A 25364-nucleotide genomic window follows, 5' to 3' on the forward strand; every position below is an offset into this window, starting at 1 on the left:
ATGATTTAGAAAACAAAGGGAACCCACTAATTGAGGGTTACAAAGAATCAAAGGTTGGGAACTGACATGGACATCCTCTTTCTCAGAACCAAAGAAGTCTTTCAGTATGTCCCATTCTGTTGTATCTCACTGACACATGTTGCTCTCCCTATGGTGATATATTTGACTAAAAATGTGAATATACAGAACTGTCCAGGAATTCATGCCTCTGCCCTCAGGGACCTATACTAAACAAAAGGAATTTCTAAGCATTGTTAGAGACTTGAGAACTACAATTCATTGGAAAACTGGCTGCCTTTCTCAGGCCTCAACTAAGGCCTATGGGTCATGTTCTTATTTCATAAAAGCAAATAGCATAAAATTGAGGCACACATTTCATTTATGTTTCGCATTTATAAATCCACATACACCTGTACTGTTTATATTGAGTCACACGTTTCGTTTCGTTCATTTAGTTGTTTAGTCGTGTCCGACTCTTCGTGACCCCATGGACCAGAGCACGCCAGGCCCTCCTATCTTCCACTGCCTCCCGGAGTTATGTCAATTTCATGTTGGTTACTTCGCAGACACTGTCCAGCCATCTCATCCTCGGTCGTCCCCGTCTCCTCTTGCCGTCACACTTTCCTAACATCAAGGTCTTTTCCAAGGAGTCTTCTCATCAGATGGCCAAAATACTGGAGCCTCAGCTTCAGGATCTGTCCTTCCAGTGAGCACTCAGGGTTGATTTCCTTTAGAATTGATAGGTTTGTTCTCCTTGCAGTCCAGGGGACTCTCCAGAGCCTGCTCCAGCACCACAAGTCAAAGGCATCAATTCTTCAGTGGTCTGCTTTCTTTATGGTCCAGCTCTCACATCCATACATTACTACAAGAAAAACCATAGCTTTGACTATTCGGACTTTTGTTGGCAAGGTGATGTCTCTGCTTTTTAAGACACTGTCGAGGTTTGTCATCGCTTTCCTCCCCAGAAGCAGGCGTCTTTTAATTTCGTGGCTGCTGTCTCCATCTGCAGCAATCATGGAGCCCAAGAAAGTAAAATCTGTCACTGCCACCACCTTCTTAATCCACTCAACAGCTACCACTTTTAGAGGAGGTGCTTCTGACCTCCTCCCCAGATGTTACTTGATTGTAACTCTACTGGCCTTAGTCAAGGCTGCCAATGGTGCAGGAGGACAAGAACTGCAATATACCATAAGCTGGAGTTGGGCACCTTGACCTACAGTTGCCAGCATTGGTGTGCAGATCTGTGTCACACTGTCTAGGAAATTCTAGAAGTTGTAGCCCTAGACAGATTTGTACACTTCTGGTTGCCGGATTCCTTGAAGGTTGTTGCTTTTCTGCTCTCCAATTTAGTCATGCTGATATATTTTCTTTTAACCAGATCAACTGAAGTACATATTTTGATCTACTTACAGCACTATAGAAGCCCAGTTGAAGAACACTCAGTCAAATCTCAGACATGTTTTCCATAGACATCTGCTCAGGATGTAACACCCTAACTATTTTAAAGCCTACAGTATTGGCATCTCAGAAACAACAGACTCTGCATACAAAAGCTTCAAAACCAACACTGATCTAATTATTTTATTTAGTCAATAAGTCTCATATAATCCATATTTCTCCCCATAAGAGGGCTCAAGGTGGCTCAAAAGGTTAAATCAAGTACAATTAAAATACAATAAATAACACATTAACATCAAATTAAATTATTATAATAATCAAATATATCAAGTAGTTAAAAGCATTACAGTAATTATAAAAACAAACAAGGTAAAAAGCTAGAACCAGCATTCAGGGTCTCACTATAAAAGTTACATATTAAAGTTGAAATTAAAGTTAAAAGCCTGCCTGAAAAGATGGCCTTCAGCTGTCGGTGGAAAGATAAACCTAATCTCCTGAAAGAGAGCATTCCACAATCTGGGAACTGCCACAGAGAAGGTCCTCTCCTGTGTCCCCATCAAGTGTACTGGCAATGGCAATGGGACCGGCCAGAAGACCTCTTGAGCTGAGAAGGCTAATATGAAGAGATACTATTAATTACAGAAACATGTGCTTGTGTTTCAGCTTCAGACTTCAAGTATCCTAGTCAAGATACCTGCAACAATATCTTGCTTCTGTATAGTTAACCCATTCCAAACTCCATAAGACCCCATGTTAGTTTTCAAAATGCATCTTTTTAAACTACAGCAGAAACAGCAGAAACAGAACATAAAATTTACACTTCAAGTTTGTGTCAATAGAAAAAATGGGTATCAAATGAATAATTCACAGAGGTATCCATTGTAATTCAATGCCTTTGCCAAGTTAGCTCCATTTGTTAATTGCCTGGTTGACATTACCAAGTACCCAACTGCAACTACAATTCACTATTCAGTTATAATTAGAGATGGGATATTCGTATACGGATATCCCCCAACAGGTGCAGATAATGAAGGTCCAGCCCCCTGGAGCCAGACCAACCCCTCACGATTCCGCCTCTGCGGTGAGCTCCGTAGTGCCTTCCTATAGCTCTGCTGCTCACGATGGATTAGCCACTCTTCGACTTGGCAGAGAGGCTTGTCATTCTGCCTTCTGCTAAGACTAGCTAATCTATTGCAAGCAACGGAGTTGTTGAACAGAGACTGCAAGTTTCAAATTCTAGGCTTGCAAAAAAATTTCACATTCTTACATGAAAGTACAAGCTGTAAAAAATTTGGACCTTTTGCATGGAAAGCACTGACCTCCACCTCACAATGTAGGGATAATACCTGCATATTTTACCAGATATTCTGGGTTGAGCATAACCTTAAAATTCGCCATTAAAAAGTGTAATTATTAAAATGAGCCACACAGCGAGTAACTCTAATATGCATTTGTTTTCCCTTTGTTGTCTAAAGTCTTACACACCACTAGAAGAGCATATCAGATTAGCATTTTGCTGCAAAACATGAAGTAGCTGCACCCCAACTTCCCCTGCTAGGAAGGTACAGACATTCAGAAGTTATTAGGCTTAGGTTTTATCAGTTTTCAAAAATAAAATTCTACAACGCATTGACTACTGGCAAGGAAACACAATTTCAAAGCCAAAACCACCTTCAAATTCAGTATTTTATTACTTTCAGCACAGTCATTTGCCACGAAGTTTTTTGACTCTTATCTGCAATTTTTCTGCAGTATCCATAAAATACAGGTGCATAAACCTACAGAAGCGGAATTTTATCCATAAACACTCACTGTCTGTTTGGTTTGTGGGGTTTTTTTTGTTGTTGTCTAATAAAGGTATTGCCTACTCTTGCATTTGTGTGATCTATTTAGTTATTTACCTAAATCCCAGGGCTGAATCCCATTGTATCAAATATTTGCTATTCTACAAAAAGAAACCCAGTTGTGGAAACATAAGCTTTCTAGCTTTTATTGCCAGCAACATGTTTCACTAATCCAAGCACTTGCTGGAAATAATGAAAAAGCTATTGATTTCTCACTCTAAATTTGTGTGTGAGCTACTCTTTGTGCTTATATTGCTCTCAAGACAAATTATGCTAGGTTTTTATCGGTTTTTCTTCCCAAATGGCCCCATGGTTGTTTCTCTGTTGTAGTTGGTAAGCAAATACGGTACACTGTTAAAACTACAGCCGGAGGCTATAAATTAAATCCATCTGTTCAAGAGAAATTAAGTTCCATAATCTCAAAGGCCAGAATTGTGATACCACCTAATTTGATGGGTTTTACCCTGGAATCCAGGCATGTCACCCCGTGTCCATTTCAGATCATCACCAACCTCTGATTCCAAGCTTCCTTCCTTCCTTTTTTAAAAAAAAGTACACTTGTAGCCCTTGTAGGAGATGAAATATAATGTTAATATGCTGTCACTGTTTGGGCCAAGTCTGCGTGAGAAACAAGTCTTTCAATGTGATTTGCCAATGAGCAAAAGCAAAAGACAGCGCGACAGGATACCTCCCGAGTCCAATGGATCTTCGACCGTAATGAAAGTGTACAGGAAACTGAGGCTGGAAATGTTGACTCCTCCAGCCATCATGGTCAGTGAAGGATTCTGTATGCTGTAATGCAAAAAGCAGCATTTAAAAGCTCTCATTTCCTACTACAGTGTCGCCCACAGTGGTGAAACCAAATGGCAGCTACTGGGTACAGAGGTTTAAAAAGGATTAATACTGAGGAGCAGCGGAAGCTAAGTATGTGAGATGTCAAACTGGACTGGCACTTGTTTTGACACAATTATATCACCCAGTGTCAAAGCATTTAATGGCACCATAAAGATTCAGAAGCCTTACCGACCTGACCTTTACTGCTAACTTTATCAGATGCTGCCATGCCATCTCATTTGCAGATCACTGTACACATGCTTGGGGTACTGAGTGTGGCATCGTAGATACAGCAAGGGACTAGGACCTAGGAGACCTGGGTTCGATTCCTTGGCACTGCCTTGGAAATTCAATGGAAATGGAACTGATATAACCACTCTTTAAACACCTAATTTACCTTGAAAACCCTATTAAGACTCATTATATGACATTTTCTGACTTGATAGCTCATAGCATACACATTAGAGATGGGCACTTACTGTGGTTCGGCAGATCAGGCCCATGGGTGTGGTGTGGGTCCCTTGGATTCTATGGCCCACCTCCTCCCATGGCTGCCATGTCAGAAGCAGTGACATGAGCTTCCTTGCTTCACCTCCACCTCTGAGTGGGCACCCATGGGACAAGGCAGGGAGCGGAATCTGAGATGCTCACACAACACCTGTGGGCCCAATCCCCCAAACTGCAGCAACTGTCTATCTCAAATGCACATGCTTGGTGGAGAGTGGGGAGGATTGTTGCGATAAGGGACCAGAAATTTAGGAAGCAAAAATGCAACCATGATCAGTAACATGCAGTAACTGGATGATGGAAGTGAGATTTTAGCATAGGTGAGCTGATTCACATGCAGTGTGTTCTGATGAAAAGTTGAAGACAGCTAGTTACGCTAAATTATTTCCCAGTTATAATATTTCATTCCTATTTCTTCAGAAGAACATTTCTTGTTTCCTCCGACTATCATTTCTGTTACTAGTTGTCGTTTTGCCTTATATCCCCCCCCCGAAAAAAATTCCAAAAAGCAGGATTCCAAGTCACATACCTTGTGATACCTTCCACTGTGTCTAGCAGAGATGTAACTCAGTGACAAAAATAAATAAATACATTTATTTATTTATTTGATTTTTACCCCGCCCCTCTAGATACATGATACACAAGCAAAAGATTCTAAGATTAATCTCTGACCACTCTAGGCAGGACTAGGAAAGAATCATGCCTGAGTCGTTCAAGAGTTGGTGTCAATTATATTGGGCTGGACAGACCAATGATTTCACTCAGTAGAAGAGGGCTTTCTATGTTCCTACATTTGTTATTTAAAGCTTCCAACATTATTGCTTCCAACAGTCCTTGCATAGTGAAAATATTCAGTGATTCACACAGACCTGTAGTTTCTTTGTCATCCGAGCAAAAAAACCCACCAGCATCTAATAAGAATATCACCAAAAGCTCTTTTGCATGCCAGAATGTCTTTATTTCTTAGTATACACCAACAACATACATGACTCCCCTCTCTCGATTTGGTCACTCCAAAAAACTCTGTAAGGTAGGTATGGCCAAGAGAGGTATGGGCCTCAGGACATCAACTAAGTTTTGTGACTAAACAAGGCTTTGAGCTGGGTCTCCTTGTTCCAAATTCAACGCCCTACTTACTACACCATACTATGTTTTTCAGATCAGTGCTTATTGTATAAATGACACCAAGGCAGAAACATACTGGCAGTGGAAGAGAGAAATGCAATAACTAATTGATTAATTTGTATAATGTGTGAATTTGAACAATATAAAAGTGAAGCCAGCTAATTGGAGTGAATGTGTGAATGAATGAATGAAAAAATAAATAAAGCAAGCAAGCAGCCTGATTTGCAGATTCAGCTGCCCAGATATGGGGAAAAAATATGGCAACTCTATCGAAGATCCCCATATATAACAAAGACAAAAGCAAGTGTGTCTTTAAAGCTATCATTTAAATTTCTTGGGCACTGCATATATAACTACAAGTCTGTCAATATATATAACAAATAATAAAAACTGAAGGTACTGTGGTAATTCAAAGACCAACAGATTTTAGTGTTAGCTTTCATGGATTTGATGAAAATACACACTGAAATAAATGGGTTAGTCTTTAAAGTGTCACAATAGTTTTTGTGTTTCTTTTTGTGATACCTCCTAAAACAGCTACCTCATTGAAAACTTAACCTGTGAACATAAACTAACTTGCAGAGCGTTAGTATCTCTCCTCTCCTTCTACAATGTGGTAAACCGCATTTCCTACAATTTGAACCCTTAAGCTAACCAAACACTGCTGGTATTTATGAAAGTTGGAACATCCTTTTTTAAAAAAATGTTGGGAATAAAGTTTCTGTTCTCCTTCCTGTTCATCTCTTTATTAATAAGCCCTAGAAATCATAAAACTTAATACCTTAGTTGGGACTTTCCAGGAAAAACAAGGAGAAAATACTAACAGGTGCTGCTCAGACCGGTAAGATCCTTTTATCTCACCATCTGTTGCAGATGTGAAGGTGGCCTGTCTCTATATAATCATTAACATTCACACAAGATTAACTCCTGCCAGGCTGTTTTTTTAACCTTCTATGTATCATGCATGCAGCATTGCCCTTTTTTTCAGTTTCGTTGAACATATAATGACTTTTAAAATTGTTTGATAGGTTTTTGAAAATTCTGAAAACTGCTTCTTTAAAACAGCAAGTAAATGGATTTCTTCATCAGTCTTAGAGGATACAGAATTGAAAATGAGAAAGCACATACAAAGACAGAAACAGCAAAGAAACAAAGGGAAGAAATGCAGAAATAAAAGGCCAGGAGACCTCCAAAAGTGTTCAGAAAACCACATACAGTACAAGCCAATATATTATAACTGGCAGAACCCTGGTATGGTAATTGCAGAGGAATCAAAATTATCTTCCATCCAAAGAGGTAAAAATAAGTACACATGGGAAGGCGTAAAAAAACACAAACAAACTTGCATGGCAAAAACCAGGAAATGTTAGGCCACAGCATTCTTCTAGTTTTGTTCAGGCATTTTATATGCTCTCAATAAAGCCACTGTGTAACAAAACCCATGGCCAAAGTGTCACTTTACCTTGACAAACCTGTTCTTTCCCCAGCAGTGCTGTGAATTAGTCAACTTAATGAATGGGTGATGTGGAACCAGAGATCTACAGGAATTGTAGAGGCCATAAGAATTAGCTTTTTCTGCTTCAGATGAAATTCTGCCAGAAGGCATCATAAGTGATAGATATTGAGTTTGAATTACAGGACATAATTCTAAAATCTCAGTAGGTTTAAACACGCTAAGCTGTCTGTAAATATATTTCCCTCATTCAAGAGACAGATATGGCATTATACATTACAAAAATGATATTTTGGTGATACAGAACACAGAAAGGTCAAATCGAATGCAAGGAAAGAGGAATGACTACCTACTGTGATAAATTTATCGAATTTCATTCAGTTCTTAAAGGCTGCAACTCTGAGCATATGTTCTTGAAAATAAGTATCGCTAAAGATACAGAAGATTGCTCACAAGAAAATCACAGAAGTGGTCTGCAAGTCCTCAGTACAGCTGACAAGCTGATTCACCAGCTACTCCAGCCTGCTCTCAAAATACTCCATCTAATTGCATATGAGGTACCCAGTGTGGTGCAGAATATAGAATGAAGGACTAGGACTCAGGAGGCCTGGGTTCAAATCCCTGTTCAGCCACTGAAACTCACTGGTGAAGTGGAACTGGTACAACCACTTCATAAGTATCTTACAGGCGCACTTCAGTTTACGAATTTAATGCGTTCTCTGGGACATTACGTAATGCGAAAAATTAGTAAACCGAAACATGGTTTACCATAGGAACGGGGATGGCACTATAAACCTCCAGGCACAATACATCCTGGGGAAACTTGCTTCGTACTAAGGGAAAAAATCGTTAACTAAGGCATTATTTTCAATGGATTGCCATTCGCTAACTGAGAATTATGTTAACTGAGGCATTCATAAAACGAGGTACTACTGTACCTTGAAAACCCTAATAGGGCAATTATAAGTTGGTTTCAAATTGATGGGACAGAACAACAACAACTGCATCTGAGGAGGGTGACAAAAAGTGTGACTTTGTCAACCTGGCTGGGATCAAATTATTTTGGATGCATACCTGCTAGACTGCTCTTTTGTACGTTCATTCTGGTCATAACAGCGGTTATGTAATGACTGGTAGTTACATCTTGTTTTTTCTTATCCTTGTCTTTTCTGTTTTTAATGTTTGGTGATCTGTCCTTCAAATGTTTTGGACTTCGTCTGCCAGAAGCCATGAAACGTATACTAAAAGGAGATGCGATCCAAGCAATCTGTAGAGTTAAAGGCTGAGAAGCACCATATTTAGTGGCCCGCCATTATTTTACGTAAACTGTTCAATGCCACGAATCACAGAGCTGGAAAAACCCCAAAGGTCCAATTCCCTGCCAATGCAGGAAATTATTTCCACATCCCTGGTAATTGCCCATACAATCCCTGATTTATAAATGCGAGAAAAAGTGAATCTACCACGAGCTGAGCCAACTTGTGCCAATGTTGAATAACTCATACTGCCAGGAAGTTCTTTGCAACTCACAATCTAAATTCTTCTTCGGTGTGTGTAATTTGAACCCATTGGTTCCTGTCCTACTCCCCGGAGCAAAAGAACAAAACATTTTCATCATCTATGTGGCAGCCCTTCAGATACGTCCTTCAATATGCTGATGTTGAACACAATGCCCTGTAAGCTGTGGCAGCAAGGCAGCATTATCTATGTAGAAGAAAATCAACAAAAATATAAATAGGTATGATTGGCAATTTTAAAGTCTGTTTGGTTTATTTATTGGTGGTTTACACGTTTAGTCTGTACATCTCTTTCATCAATGAAAGAGAGGCTTTGTTCTTATAAGCAGAGCGTGATAAACAATGTTCAGCTTAGCTGATGCTTAACCACTTAACTATTAGGCAAAGTGCATGAAACAGATTCTCAATCCATCAAACACTAAAAAGAAAAATCCACCAAGAGCCAAAGCAGCTATTTCAAGGCTCCCTTTTTTCTGAATTTCATTGCACAAAGGGCAATGCCAGGCAGCATAGCAGACAGGCTTGGCAGTGTAGGATGCTCGTCTTAACAGCAAGCAGGACATTTCTCACATACGTTCAACATAGGAACAGAGAAGCCCTATATAATGAGAATGACATCTAAGTCATTAATTCAAAGCAGAACACACAAACACTGCATCCTATGCTGCCACCTCTTTCTCTTTAGGGCATGTGCCTTACATTTTATGATGGCAACTTGAGCAGACCTTCTTTGAAGATGGGGAGGAGGAATCTACTTCAGAAAGATGAAAACAGAGGTTAAAAGCTGAAGTTGTTGTTTTCTTGGGGTCTTTTCAGTGGCTATGATAATGCAGCACATAAAAAATTCCCACTAAACAAGCTCCTATTAACACATAAACAAGTAGGAGGCCCATCTACCATTTCTGAATATTTAATGTCCTTCATCAGCACAGCTGTTGTTTTGAATTAGCTCATTTGCCTTAACAGAAAAAGCAGTGGGAATGACACTTATAAAGTGCATTGCATTCATTCATTATACTGTCTTTGATACAACTATGGACATATAAATATCTTTGTTTATTCACTGGATGAGGGACGGATCAATCCTTATGTTGAATACGAGGATTTGGCTATAAGGTTAAGTCTCTGATCATCCAACAGGACTGAGAATAGATTCAGCACCATGCAAGAAGTCTCTATATGTCAAGAGGTGTTCAAATGCCAAGTGTTTCTAGGATGTGCAAGCGTTTGCCTGCATGCTATTATCAGGGGAGGGCAATAGTAATAATAATGCTGGAAGGACTATGAAAACAGCAGATTTGAAGCCTTGCCGGAAAACCATCTACCCCAACTACAAGCCAGGAATCAGATCTGAATTCTGACTAGGAAGAACAGAAAGTACTCAACATGCTCTCAATGTCTATAGGGCCAACATCTGTTAGAAAATGCAAGCAATTATGAAATGAAAATATTTTTGTTGCAATAGGGTGGCTGCCAAGTATATACAATGGTGCCCCACATAGCAACATTAATCCGTTCCAGGATTAACGTCGCTATCTGGAAACATCGCTATACAGAAAGGAAAACCCCATAGGAACGCATTAAACTCAACGGTAAGCGAAGATTCCCCATTTGGCCGCCATTTTCGCCGCCTCGGTAAGCGAGGGCAGGGCGCGAAAACACTGCGGGTGGCCATTTTCTGCACCCGGCGGCCATTTTGGAACCGCCGATCAGCTGTTTCCCTAACATCGCAATGCAAAGATCGGCAAGCAAAACGCTTACCGATCATCGCAATGCGATGTTTTGCCACCTAAAACATCGCAATGCGATCGCATTAGCAATCAAAAAAAGGGTCGCTATGCAGATTCGTCGTTAAACGGTACGCTCGTTAAGCGAGGCACCACTGTATTTAACAGAACAAAAGGAACGAATTTGACCACTCCAGCAGAAAACGTTACTGAGGATGTTTTTGTACTGGTTACTAAAAACAAATGCGCTAATAGTTACAGTTGTCCAGATCCAAATCTTCAACAGGCTTTTCAAGCAAAACAGCCAAAGCAAACAGTGATGGAGAAAGCAGTGATTACTTAATGCGGACACGTAGGGCATGACAGATCATTTCTGCCAAGACTTCAGGGACAAGTTTAGCTCTTCTGTTCCCTTGGCAGCCAAGGCAAAATACTGGTTGCTCTATGCATAGGTTAAATCCACTTTTGTTCGTTATGTGTTGTCAAGTTGAAACTGACTTACAGCAACCCTAAGAGGGCTTTCAAGGTATGTGAAATATTTACAGAGTGGTTTTACCAGTTCCACTACCACAGTGAGTTTCCACGGCTGAGTGGGGGTTTGAATCCTGGTCTCCAGAGTCCCAGGCTAGCACTCTATCCACTACACCACATTGGGTACCACAGAGCCCTTTACATCTCTCCAGATCAACAGTACAGCTCGAGCCCAACCCAAAGACATTTTGTTCCTTGATGCAGAACTGGGTGGCCCTGCACACAAGCAAGTCAATGAGCACAGTAACCGAAGCCAGCCAAACTATTCTGGTACATGAAACAGAAAAATCCCACAAGCATTTCTCCTTCCCTTTCCTGGCAGTAAAAATGCAACAACCACCACCTTCACAACTAAATAGCAATTGTATGCCCTTTTATAACATTCAAAATCTTCTGCCTGACGTGTCCATCTCATTCCACCTAACAGCAGATCTCGCCTGTTTACATTTTAGAGAAGGGGGGGGGGAATTTGACTACAGTATTCTAACTCTGGCTATGGGGAATTCCTACAGTGGGGTCTTGACTTGAGAACTTAATCCGTATTGGAAGGCGGTTCTCAAGTCAAAAAGTCTGTAGGTCAAGTCTCCATTGACCTACAGTGCATTGAAAACCGATTAATCCCGTAACAGGCCGTTTTTGTTCCATTTTGGTTTTTTTCTGGTCTGTAAGTCAATTCTCAGGCTGCAAGTCAAACCTAAATTTTGCGGCCAGAGAAGTCTGTAACTCAAAAAGTCTGTAAGTCAAGCCGTCTGTAAGTCAAGGGTCCACTGTACAAATGTTGGCATCACAGGGTTAACCACTAGATGACTTTTTCTTAAGTATTATAGGGGATACAGGCAGACAGACACACACATGGCTTATCTATCAATTACACAAATTATGCACAATAGTCACGGAGGGTCTTCCTGTAAAGCTTGGAGCAAAGTTTAACATGTCAATTTAAGAAAGATACAATTTGAGTTAAGTGAAAATGTAAAATGTAAATCCAGTTGTGAAGCTTCCTTAAACTGAGTCTAGCCAGTGGTCTACCTCTCTCAGTTTTCTATACCAGGGTAGTGATTCACCAGGGTTGAAAGTTAAGATTCTCTCATAATGGGAGCTCATGGGAGATTGAACTTAGAATTTTCTGCATATGAGGCTATTGCTAAACAGCTAAGCTGCGGTCCTTGGTGATACTGCCACTGGTACATAGGAGCAGGAAGGTATACTTGTAAGACCATTCAAAACAGCAAAATCCAAAAGAGAAGTGGATTATCTTTTGTAATGTTAATAAAATTGTCAACAAAGCTCCCTGCCAAAGGGGAACCATTTTTGCTTTTATGGACCAGTATGGCAGAATGCTACTTGCATCTTTCCTTCTCTTTCTAAGTACAGGACTGGAAGCACAATTTCAAAAAGAAAACTGAAGATGCAACACATAGGCCTGGAAAACTGGAACATGGAAGCTGGCTTCTACAGATCCCATTCCCTGTCATTGTATCAACATCCTACACCAGGGTTATTTTGCTTAAACCGGTATTATTACAATGCTTCTGGAATACATTTCTACAGTTGGATTGAAACAGAGAACACAAATGTTATAATAACAGAAGCATATAGGCTGGAATTCAAATGGTAGTCCCAACTAGAGTAGACCCACAGAATCAGTGGGATTTACATATCTTCTCAGTTACATAATCAGTGGTCTTTTTCTACTTGAGACCAGCAACAGGATTTATATCAAGACACCCATATCTGCTTTTCGTCACTCCAACCAGGGCTGTAATTTGAGTGTTCTGTTATGCACTTCAGCACATAAGAAAGAGGGAAGGAGCAAGAACTGCCCCGCAAAACAACATGTGTAGCAACTTTAAGAGATTCCAATCTTTTGAATTATAAATTCCAAATAAACTACAGCACTTATGCCTAAGCCTAAGAAACACTGAGAACGTAGTGCTCAAAACAGCACAGGAAATGAAAGTAGGACGTTGAAGTTCCCCCAACTCCAGTATCTCTGAAATTAGAAGACAAAAACTATAAGACTCCCAATAAAGGTTCAAGCATCACTTTTAGAAAGTGCTTGTTCTTTGTATCGTAGACGAATATGAATACAGTGGTCCCTCGCTTAACAACGTTAATTCGTTCCAGCAAAATCGCTGTAGATCGAAAACGTCATAAAACGAAATTTAAAAACCCACTGAAACACATTAAAACCTGGTTAATGCGTTCCAATGGGCTAAAAACTCACCGTCCAGCAAAGATTCTCCATACGGCAGCCATTTTCGGTGCCTGTATAGCAAGAAATCCATCCCTAAGCACAGCAGCGAGCCATTTTGAGCACCTGGTGGCCATTTTGAAAACCCAATGAACAGCTGTTTTGATCATCATAATGCAAAGAATCGGTTCCCGAAGCAGAGAACCAATCTTCGCGCAGCGAAAAAACCCCATTTAAAACATCGTTTTGCGATCGCAAAAACATCGTTGTAAAGTGGATTCGTCGTAATGCGGGCCAATAGTTAAGCAGGGCATGACTGTATCTCCCCGCAGGTGGAAATAACCATCCACTCACCGTTCAGCTGCTGTTCGTATCATGCAGTGCTCCGCAATGGATTAGCCACTCCTGGCTGGAGGCGGGATGACAAGCCTCCCTGCCAGGTCACAGAAAGGCTAATCCACTGCGGAGGGAATAATCATCTACCAATATGAATACCCCATGTCTAATTATGTCTCCTATCAGCATCACCTTCTGCTTTTAAAAGCCAGAGATATCTGCATACACTATTCAGATACAGCATAGCGACCAATTACGACTCTTCCAGACAAATGTCAAAAACCCATAGTTTGTGCTTTTCACACGTTCAGAACAGAAACAGTCTTCTTTGGACTTGTAGTAATTATAGTCACTGAGTTTGCAGCCCAGCCCATGCTATCCTTCACTTACAATTCAGAATGAGCTTAGAGTAGATTGGAAAACTTCTTGAAAGAAACAATACTTCTCCTGAGCTTTTTCAGAAATCATGGTAATGTCTGCATTGTTTCCCCATCAGTCACTGACTAACTTTTGGGAGACATGACAGCTAATGTCATGAGGCATGAGACATTCAGACAGGGTTAGTCCCTGGTATCTTTGCACCTATTTTACACATAATGCAGCCACACCCCCGGACATATATGGCTCTATAGCATAATTAAAAGATTAAAGGGCTACATGCAGCCCTAAGCCACTTATAAAGTTGAAGTGCATAAAATAAATCATTATACAGACTGTAGTTCCACCACATAATAAGCCTAACTTCTCACCATGGTTTAAACTAAGCATTGTGAATTTCCAGCCCATAGTCCTTACTGATTCCTCATACAGCCCTACCAATGTCTTTCCCAGGCTTCCTGCCCTCTCTTGGAAGTGAAAAGTTTTTATCTCCATCCATTCAGTAGCTGATCAGAAATGAGAAATGAGGGGGAAAAACCCTTTCTCAGCAAATGCTCTTATTGCCTATCGACTGTTGACTGGAGGTAAGAGATTTTCCCTAGTGGGACTGATGATAGTAGACTGGGTGGGGAACGCAAGCCACAACTGATCAGAGATAAGGGCAGCGGATGTGGGAATTGGAAAAGAAGCTGGTTTGTGATTCAGTAATAAGGAGGATTGTTGGAAAAGTGTAGCATCAACCATTATCAGCCAATGATAAGACCTATACCACTCTACCTATATTTTACATTTCCTTTCATCCACCTCCTCCCCATGCTTATAGAAATGTCTCAATGATAGATGAGATTGTTGTGCAACTCTGCCCAGCTACAACTCAAGCCTATATTAAATTATAAATGGTTTGTCTGATTTGGCGCTGCACTGAGAGGTCCCTTTTAGTTGTGTGGAGGATAAATAGTGGAATTAAACTATTTAACAGCTGGTTTTCCTTGTTTACTTTAGGTTATGCAAAAGAACAGCAACACAAAGCTTAACCTGATCCCATTCACCAGCAGTAGCACATGCTCAACATAAGACCAAATCTCCATTTTCTGACATAATTGAACATTTATAACATGCAAGGCACAACAGGTTAGGCCACACAAAGCCATGAACAATGTTCTTGACGAGCCAAAAAAACTTAATACAAACTATAGTAGCTGAAACCAGGAAGCAGGTACTGTAATCCAGTTAGAAGTCATGAGGCAGTTAGTTTCCTTGCTGCAACACCCTTTGGAAATCCATTCTCTATTAGATGCCCAGAATTAGTTGAAAAGTTTGCAAGTTGAATCCAAATTTCCCATAGAAATACACTGAAAATTAATTAATGCATTTTATGAGGGGAAAAAGGTCAGAAACTTTAAAAAACTTAAAAGAAAGTCACTTACCAGGTACTGTAGACTGAGCCTGGCTCTTAACAGTACCTTGGTAGACCCCAGAACAGCTGGAAAAGAGCACCAAACAGCTAAAAGCCAGCAGGCAGCTGGCAGACGGCAGTCATTTTGTGCTCTTCTGGCTCCTGCTCCTGCTCCCTCCCCTCTCTCCACCTAACAGCTGATGAGCGCTGGTCTGAAGGGCTTCTTAGGCAGCTTTTAAAGCAAGTACTGGTATGCATGTTTCTACACAAGCAGGTTTCAACTCAAACGGAGCACCTTTTCACCCAAGCACTAACACCAAACAAACAGCTTTTAAACTAAATTTTACATTTTAAAACGACAATACCAGGCAGTCCCAGGTCTCTCTCCCAGCTCTCCAACTGCTTGGACTAGCAAGGAAGCAGACAAGCAGCCTCTTCACTAACTGAAAGTTTGAATTTCCCCGCTTTCCCTGCCTTCCCCGAATATTAGGTATGCTAATATCTGTGTACTGGAGGATTGTGGGAGGAACATCCAGCCTGAGTAGCTCTCTCGGCCTCCTTCGGGACTGGGGCTGTGCAGCTGTGTTCTGATCAGGAGGTGCAGCTGGGGGGTCACCATGCCTTTGGGGGACAGGGCACAGAAAGGGGCCATTCCAACTCATACCTGGCAGGGGAGATACCATGATTATCAAAGTGGTTTTCTTAGGGTGAGGCTCATCTATTGCACGTTGGATGTGCTGACCCCCTTGATTTCCCCAAATGTGGGAAAATCAAGTGCCTAATTGGGGGACTATGTTTGTGGTTTCCTGTGGTCTTTCTAGAATCACTCTTTCCCCTTTGGTCCTTGGCTGTTTTCACTGCCTGCTGTGATTAGGCCTCTTGGCCTTGCTGGTTTTCCAGATGAGCACCAGGAAGCAGATCCTGGAAAGCCAGCAGTGTGGAATGATGAGGTCCAAATAGCAAGCAGTCTCTGGTGCCAGTTCAGAGGCCTCCCAGCATGGCAGTGGGAGGCTTCTGGGTGGTGGACGTGGTTGAACCCTTTTTTACTGTATTCGCTCCATAAGACGCACATACTTTCTCTCCCCTACTATTTGGGGGAGGAAAGTGTGTCTTATGGAGCAAAAAATACGGTAACTCATCATCAAAAGTCTTCAGCCATCCTTAACTGTGCTGAATAAAGCATGAGAAGGGGGATCATAGCAGTCCTGTCCCTCCACCATCATTTTTGTTGTTCTCTATGTACACATGGATATAACCAGATGGGCAATAACGAAATCAGATTGATCATGTTCTCTGCAGCCAAAGATGGAGAAGCTCTATACAGTCAGCAAAAACAAGACCTGGAGCTCATTGTGGCTCTGATCATCAGCTTCTTATAGCAAAACTCAAACTTAAACTGAAGAAAGTAGGAAAAACCACTGGGTTAGTCAGGTATAATCTAAACAAAATCCCTTATGAATACACAGTGGAAGTGAAGAACAGATTTAAGGAACTAGATTTGGTGGACAGAGTGCCTGAAGAACTATGGATGGAGGCTCGTAACATTTTACAGGAGGCAGCAACAGAAACCATCTCAAAGAAAAGGAAATGTAAGAAAGCAAGGTGGCTGTCCAAGGAGGCCTTACAAATAGCAGAGAAGAGAAGGGAAACAAAATACAAGAGAGATAGGGAAAGTTACAGAAAACTGAAGGCAGACTTCCAAAGAATAGCAAGGAGAGACAAGAGGGCCTCCTTAAATGAATAGTGCAAAGAAAGAGAGAAAAAGAGTAGAAAGGGAAAAACCAGAGATCTGTTCAAGAAAATTGGAGATATTAAAGGAACATTTTGTACAAAGATGGACATGATAAAGGACAAAAATGGGAGGGACCTCACAGAAGCAGAAGACATCAAGAAGAGGTGGCAAGAATACACAGAGGAATTACACCAGAAAGATCTGGATTACCTGGACAACCCAGATAGTGTGGCTGCTGACCTTGAACCAGACATCCTGGAAAGTGAAGTCAAATGGGCCTCAGAAAGCATGGCTAACAACAAGGCCAGTGGAGGTGATGGCATTCCAGTTGAACGATTTAAAATCTTAAAAGATGACACTGTTAAAGTGCTACACTCAATATGCCAGCAAGTTTGGAAAACTCAACAGTGGCCAGAATTGGAAAAGATCAATCTACATCCCAATCCCAAAGAAGGGCAGCGCCAAAGAATTCTCCAACTACCGTACAATTGCACTCATTTCACATGCTAGCAAGGTTATGCTCAAAATACTACAAGGCAGGCTTCAGCAGTATGTGGACTAAGAACTCCCAGAAGTACAAGCTAGATTCCGAAGGGGCAGATGAACTAGAGGCCAAATTGCTAACATGTGCTGGATTATGGAGAAAGCCAGAGAGTTCTAGACAAACATTTACTTCTGCTTCATTGACTACGCAAAAGCCTTTGACTGTGTGGACTACAGCAAACTATGGTAAATTCCTAAAGAAATGGGAGTGCCTGAGCACCTTATCTATCTCCTGAGAAATCTATATGTGGTACAGGAAGCAACAGTTAGAACTGGATATGGAACAACTGATTGGTTCAAAATTGGGAAAGGAGTACAGCAAGGCTGTGTATTATCTCCCTTGCTTATTTAACTTATATGCAGAATACATCATGCAAAAGGGGGGGCTGGAATTAAGATTGTCAGAAGAAATATCAACAGCCTCTGATATGCAGATGATACAACTCTGATGGCAGAAAGGGAAGAAGAATTAAAGAACCTCTTAATGAGGGCGAAAGAGGAAAGTGCAAAAAATGGTCTGAAGCTCAACATAAAAAAAACCTAAGATCATGGCTACTGGTCCCATCACCTCCTGGCAAATAGTACGGGAAGATATGGAAGCAGTGACAGATTTTACTTTCTTGGGTTCCATGATCACTGCAGATTTGGACAGCAGGCACAAAATTAAAAGACACCTGCTTCTTGGGAGGAAAGTGATGACAAACCTAGACAGTAGCTTAAAAAGCAGAGACATCACCTTGCCAAGAAAGGTCCGCATAGTCAAAGCTATGGTTTTTCCAGTAGCGATGAAGTGAGAGCTGTACCATAAAGAAGGCTGACCACTGAAGAACTGAATTGTGGTGCTGGAGGAGACTCTTGACAGTCCACTGGACTGCAAAGAGAACAAACTTGTCCATTTTGAAGGAAATCAATCCTGAGTGTTCACTGGAAAGACAGATCCTGAAGCTGAGGCTCCAATACTTTGGCCATCTCATGAGAAGAGAAGACTCCCTGGAAAAGACCCTGATGTTAGGAAAGTGTGAAGGCAAGAGGAGAAGGGGACGACAGAGGATGAGATGGTTGGACAGTGTCATCGAAGCTACCAACATGAATTTGACCTAACTCCGGGAGGCAGTGGAAGATAGGAGGGCATGACGTGCTCTGGTCCATGAGGTCACAAAGAGTTGGACATGACTTAACAACTAAACAACAACAACAAACGGGCAAAGGTGTGGCTGGGGGAAAGAAAAAGCAGTGAGGGTGTTAGTGGGGGTATCAGTACTTATTTCTTCTTTTCCTCCCCCTTTTGGAGGACTCTGCACCATACCGGCACCCAGCCCGGGTCCCATCAAACCCTTTGCTTCAGTGCCCATGGAGGCATCAAAGGAGCTTGCTGGCCAAGCAGTTGTGAGGAGGGGAGGGCCACCCCAGGAGTGTGCACAGTGGGGGAATATCCTGACCCTCCTAACCAGTGCGAATGTTTGCTAGGGGGAGGCAAGGGGAGGAAGGAGAAACACCCACAGCCTATAACACACACTCATCCTCCCATGCTCTCCCTTCTTGGTGGGTGCTCTAGCTAGAGATGGTTGGAAGGGGCAAGCCTGAGGGCTCCCAGGAGAGGGTCAGCTTGAGGTCCAAGTTCCTACAGGGGAGGGGACGCCATCCCCTCAGTAGCTGAGGGGTGCAGGCCAGATCAGGAGAACTCCCTGGGGCCCCTGGCCTCCCCTTCTCTGAATGTCTGGCTGCACTCCTTCCCCACCTCCCTTCTGGACAGTAAAGAAAGCAGAAAGGAAAAAAATAATAATTCATTGAAATGTGGTGCTTGGAGGACAGCTTTGTGGACACCTTGGAATGCCAGAAAGATGAACAAGCAAGTCTTAGATCAAATCAAGCCTGCACTGTATTTGGAGGCAAAAATGTTGAAGTTGAGGCTGTCCTACTTTGGCCACCATGTGAAGGCACGATTCTCTGTAAATGACAATAATGCTGGGAAAGGTAGAAAGCAGCAGGAGAAAAAGGAAGACTGAACAGGAGAGGGAGTGACCCCCTTAAAGGAATCCACAGGCTTGAATTTACAGGAGGCTGAGCAGGGCAGTTGAGGACGAGACATTTTGGAAGTCATTCATTCACAGGGTTGCCGTAAGTTGGAAGTGACTTGGCAGCACATAATGACAACAAACAACTGCTCAGAGATTTTAAGGGCAATTTTGAAGAACTGCTCAATATTTCATAGTCCAAGATCTGGAATATAATAAGGATGTTATTGTACAAGGCAATGAATACCTATGAGAAGAAGATTCACCTGCTTTTTTTTGTGCTTGTTATGAGCCCATGGGAACACAGCCTTTTAAGCCCTACCATAACACAGCTGTTCCTAATAAGCCAAGCATTAACCCCAAACTGACCTTTCCTTCCTCTAACCCAATGACTGTCAAAATGGCCTCAGCTTCGCAGGTCTCCTGGTAACTGCCGACTCAAGACTTTACACCAGACACCACCAGGGCAATGTTTTACGAATTAACCCACATTTGCTTCAACGTGGGGTGACTAAAGGTTATTTATTTTTATCCGATTTCTCTGCTTCCCTACAATTAGATTTTGCTACCTTATGTTCAGCAAGACTGAAAGACAATGACAGCTCCACGGAAACCATTTCAGTCTGTTGAATAAATTCATTATTAGCCAGATTAAAAGCATGACTGAGTTTAATGGCTTAACTTAACAAGCTCCCCATATCAAGCTGGGTGTTGGAGTAAGAAAACCAAAATAAAAAAAGTAGCAATAATTCTGCTTTAATATTTATAGTGGTCTTCAAAGAGTGCAAATGTTTTGCATACTTTATCTGAGTAGCACTAAGAATAATGACCTTGGAAAAGATGTCCCTATGGACTGCCGTTTGAGAGAGAGAGACAGAGATTGCTAGGTCTAATGAAAATTTAAAAATTAAGAATTGCCAAAGCGGATGTCAAGGGTCTCATCCACTTAGGCACACATTAAAAATTCAGTGCCCAGTATCTCACAGGGGTATTACACCCATCCAGCTTTTTCCTGCATGAACAGTTTAATATTCTCGAAGCTTCTTCATGGAAGTCTCCAACACCTTCTTATGCAAACAGTTCTTTGTTCTGACAACTGTCGCTGTTTGATTTTATTTGATTTGATTTGATTTGATTTTATCTGGCAACATAGTATTGACTTTCTAATGTCAACTAGGAATCAGTCCACAAATGGTATAACTTTATGGGTCAGAACTAGTTAAACCAAACACTTCGTATCCTTACATTCTGTAAGCCTCCAGATCATAGCAAATAATCTCCTTGAAACTTAAAATAGACCAAATACTGGGCACTGTATTCCAAACATATACTATATGAGGTGAGAAAACCACTGCAGGAAATATTTATTTCACTATCTAAGACCTACTCTTGGTGGAACTCAATGGCAAACCATTTGCCTTGCACAAACAATGTCCAAGTTGAATTGCCTGCCTCTCCAGGTAAGGCTAAGAAAAAAAACCCAACAGATTCTAACAAAGAACTGTTACAAGATAGTATCCACAATAGTGGGCTAGACCAGTGGTCCCCAACCTTGGGCTTCCAGATGTTCTTGGACTTCAACTCCCAGAAATCCTGGCCAGCAGAGGTGGTGGTGAAGGCTTCTGGGAGTTGTAGTCCAAGAACATCTGGAGGCCCAAGGTTGGGGACCACTGGGCTAGACTGACCAAAGGCTTCACTCAGTATAAAGAGAGGTTGCAACAGTTTGCGTGAATATCGTATGCAAAGAAGCTGTAGAAAAAGGCTATTCTATGCTGCATCAAGCTACTAGCAGCAGAAGATCAATTACATGATTCCTCTGAATAATTAATTATAGGAACTGTCATGTTGCTTCCAATTTATAGTGACTTTCCCAGGGTTTTCTAGGTCTAACATACTTGAAAGTAGATCAATTATCCCTTGTTCCCATGGTGGTCTGAGGCTAGGCAGCTTGCTCAAGGCTGTACAGGTGGCAGGGCACTTAACCCCAGCAGCTACAGATGCTCTGGGAGGCACCGTGGGGATGTGAATTCCCAGCTCTTGGCTTCACAGCTGGGGGTTCCAGCCTACTGAGCTATACCAGCATGATTCTGAGTAACCACTCTAATAACTGAATCATAAGCACAAACAACCTGTCACCCTCTGGATTTGGATATTTTGGATTTCAACCCTTGCCAGCTCCTGATAGCATGGCCAATAGTCAGGAATGCTGGGCGCTGCAATTCAAAACATTCCGCAAGCACCTGACAGGAACTGCTCTGGTACCTACTCACAACCAATGCAGCATATATCATGAACCAGTGGCACATCATCACAGGTTTCGTTCACTGCTACACACTGACTGAATCAGTTGGAAGAACAGGTCTGCACTCTTTTTTTTTTCAGAATTGGTACAAAAAAACCCTACGCTAATACTTGCAACAGACAGTCAGATTTGTTAATATATTGTATTATGATACAATCCATAAGATAATGGCCAAAGTCTTATAGCACCCTGGGAAAATGACAGATACAGACCAATTCCATCCCAGCTAGGATGTCTGAGAGAAGACTAATCCAGAAATATTCTCCATGACATCTAGTTTTCAATGCAGGGAATATTTGTACATGAAGTAAGTCATGCTTGTTGTAGGTTTTCCGAGCTGTTTGGCCATGTTCTGGAGGTTTTTTCTCCCTAGAGTTTCGGCAGTCTCTGTGGCCTGGTTCTAACTCCTGTCCTCTGAAGATGCCGGCCACAGAGACTGGAGAAACATTAGGGAAAAAAACCTCCAGAACACAGCCAAACAGCCCGAAAACCTACAACAACCATCAGATCCCAGCCATGAAAGCCTTCAAGAATACATTGAGTCATGCTTGTTTCTACCTGTACCTCAAACAGTAAAGACTTCCCACAATAGTAGCCAAAGCTGCAGTCCAAAGTGCACTGTGGAGTATGTCTCGCTATAAACATGCATCTGATTGCACTGTAAGTGAAGCTAGACATCGCTCCGATTCTGACTTATGCTCTGATTTTTCTTAGGTTTTCGACTCAAGAAAAGCTGTGTTAGTCCATACAAGCATTTCAACAAGAAACACAAAACAAAGCAAAGGTGTTATAACTGCTATATTTTAATGTTGTAAACCTTTGTGGAACGAGCCCATTTTGTCAGACCCATATGTCTGATGAAGTGGACACGTTTCACTAAACCTTACGCTAAAATATAACGTTTAATCTTTACGGTGCCACAAGGTCTTTCTCTGACTTTTCTGCTTCACTCAAACTAGAGCAACAATTGGCTTTATTTACAGTGCCGATTTACGACAGCATTTGATTCCAAAGTGCATTTAGGCCTGAAGCCTTCCATGCCATTGTAGAAAGCTATTATTTCATTGGCTTTCCCTTGTTTTTTGTCTATAGATAAAACACTGGTGTTCATATCTGTTTCCTAGAATAGGAGTTCCTTTATAATCTGCATAATAATTCCTTGCTATAAAAAAATCATTCATTTATACTTATAGTATATGTACCACGGCCCGCAAACAACAGTCAAGCATAGGAAAAACAATTAATCTTTTTGTTGCAAAGTCCATCCTGCCTCAAGTAGATAGCGAGACTTCAGGAAATCTGGGGAATATTTTTTTCTCCTTCCCCAGCACACCTTGCAAACCATACATTTTCAGTGTTAATAAATGTTTAATAAGATAAAAGTTGCTGGGAAACCACGCTGGTTTAAGCTCCTCATTTTATGCACTGCTTCTCACTTGAGAACATGGCACAATGATCTATACCACACATTTCATTTTAATATTTATTTATTTAGCAGTGGCTGTCCAGTACAGTTTGGAAATAAGGGTGTTACTGCAATTTAATTTGTTAAGTGAATTAGAGCCACAAGTTCTTAAAGGTAGAGGTATGATGGAGGAGAAATCTAGTGTTTGTTAACTGTGTTCTCTTAAGAAGCCCAAGTTCAAGGATTACTAAATAAAAGGGGATTTAAAAACTGGCAACTTCACAAGTTCAATTCTGGAGAATAAGAACGTTAAGCATGCCACATGTCCTTTTTCCAAGACACATTCTAGCAAACAATGATTTCAAAATAATCTGGAAAATGAAAAGCATCACCACCAACATACAATATTCTGATGTTCATATTTTCCTTGTAGAAGCATTCAGGAACTCCCCCACCCCACCCCCACTTCAAGCCTGCAACTTAAAGCAACCATGTTTTCATCTGATAACCTGGCTTACCTTCTGAGCTTAAGTTCTGAGTTGTTTTATTTATTAAAAAGAGTAAGATACACATTAAAAGACAAGGAGGAAGATTCTGAACAATTGCTCTAAGAACTACCAGACTGTAGAACAGATTTACATACAGTAGAAAACTGTGTTTTTGGTCTTGACATATGTTGGTCATGGAGTCTAATCTACTCTTTGTATCTTCCAAAACCCATGTAGAGTATTCTTAAACTGCTCTACTTGTTTTTCAAGCAGCCATAGCTAAAAAAAAAATCAATTTGGATTTCCACAATGCTTTTATTTGCTCTATGAAACAGTATAACCTGGATCAGAGACAAAAGCACTAACCTGACAAAGCAACAACATAATTAGACATTTGGAGACAGAGAGGGAATATAAAGAAACAAAAACATGCTCAGTCTTGCTATTAGGCCTCCGACCATTACAAAATGCAAATTTTTACTATTTGCTGTAGAGTAACAAATGAGATTTATGAGACTGTAAAAATAAATTCAACAGCCTAGAAAGACGCTGGAACAGGTTAAAGGCCTGATTTAGAGTCTTTCTCCTTCCTTCATCAGTTTCCAAGTTCTTTGGCTTTGTAGTTGTCTGACTCAAACCCCTGGAAACACACTTGAGCAATCAATGATTATCTATCCATATCATATAGAACTTTTATATAGCATATGGCTTGTAATATTTTCTCATTTCCAGTGTCATTTTTATGTGCCTGCCAGTTTCTGGGGCAGAGAATCATCGTGGGATAAAACTCGTGCATTTGACTGAAAGATTCACATCTGTAAGCACCTTCATCATGTAGTAATGTAGGCTGAGCACTAACTGGATAGCCCAGTGAGTTAGGAATCTGGTTGTGGAGTCAAAGGTTAGGAGTTTGATTCCTCATCCTCCTGTGGTAAGAACCAGCCTGTGAAGTCATGGGCAAGCTGCACAGTCTCAGGACACCCCCAGAAGAAGGAAATGGTAAACCACTTCTGTACAGTATGTTCTCTACCTAGAAAACCATGAAAAGGGCTGCCATAAGTTGGAACTGACTTGATGGCACACACTTATTGTTATTTAGGCTGTAAAAATAGTCATCTTAGTTACAGATGCTTATCTGCAGTAAGATTTTACATGAGGACCCTCACTGCTGTTTGGCTTAAAAAAAGCTACACATGTAAAGTGCAGGGATAATTTTGTTTTTCTACATATTTCATGAAATACAATGTCTGGTCCAGGACTCAGTACAACCCATGAAGCTACTCCTCAATTGCTCAAACAATAAAACATGCCTGACCTTTCTAGTCAGACACAACTGGATAGCCAAAATCAATTCACACTCAGCTAAGAGCTCAGCCTACTGACAATTTCCAAGGGGAACATCAACCGGCCAATCTCTGTTGTGCTATGGGGACTTTTAAAACACAAGCAAACCAAAGACGAACAATAAAGGCTAGTTCCCAGACACCACACAATGGAAGCACTTAACAAAGGAAGCTGCTCTAATTATTGCACATATAAGCAACATTCAAGTATTATTATTGAGGATACTCAGAAATCAACCCCTCAACACATCACATACTACAGATGCAATAGTTGTAGGGTGATTTTTCAAAAGCAT

General features: G+C 41.2%; 1 protein-coding gene and 1 pseudogene across 6 annotated transcripts in view; one reads left to right on the plus strand and one right to left on the minus strand.

Annotated features, from left to right (window-relative positions):
- Positions 1-25364, minus strand: part of CCDC88C (coiled-coil and HOOK domain protein 88C) — a 122935-nt gene that overhangs the window by 74855 nt on the left and 22716 nt on the right. The gene's annotated exons all lie outside the window — the stretch shown is intronic.
- On the plus strand, positions 15897-16051 carry LOC144586172 (U1 spliceosomal RNA; annotated as a pseudogene).

Source organism: Pogona vitticeps, chromosome 1, assembly GCF_051106095.1.
Source record: "Pogona vitticeps strain Pit_001003342236 chromosome 1, PviZW2.1, whole genome shotgun sequence".
NCBI lineage: Eukaryota > Metazoa > Chordata > Lepidosauria > Squamata > Agamidae > Pogona > Pogona vitticeps.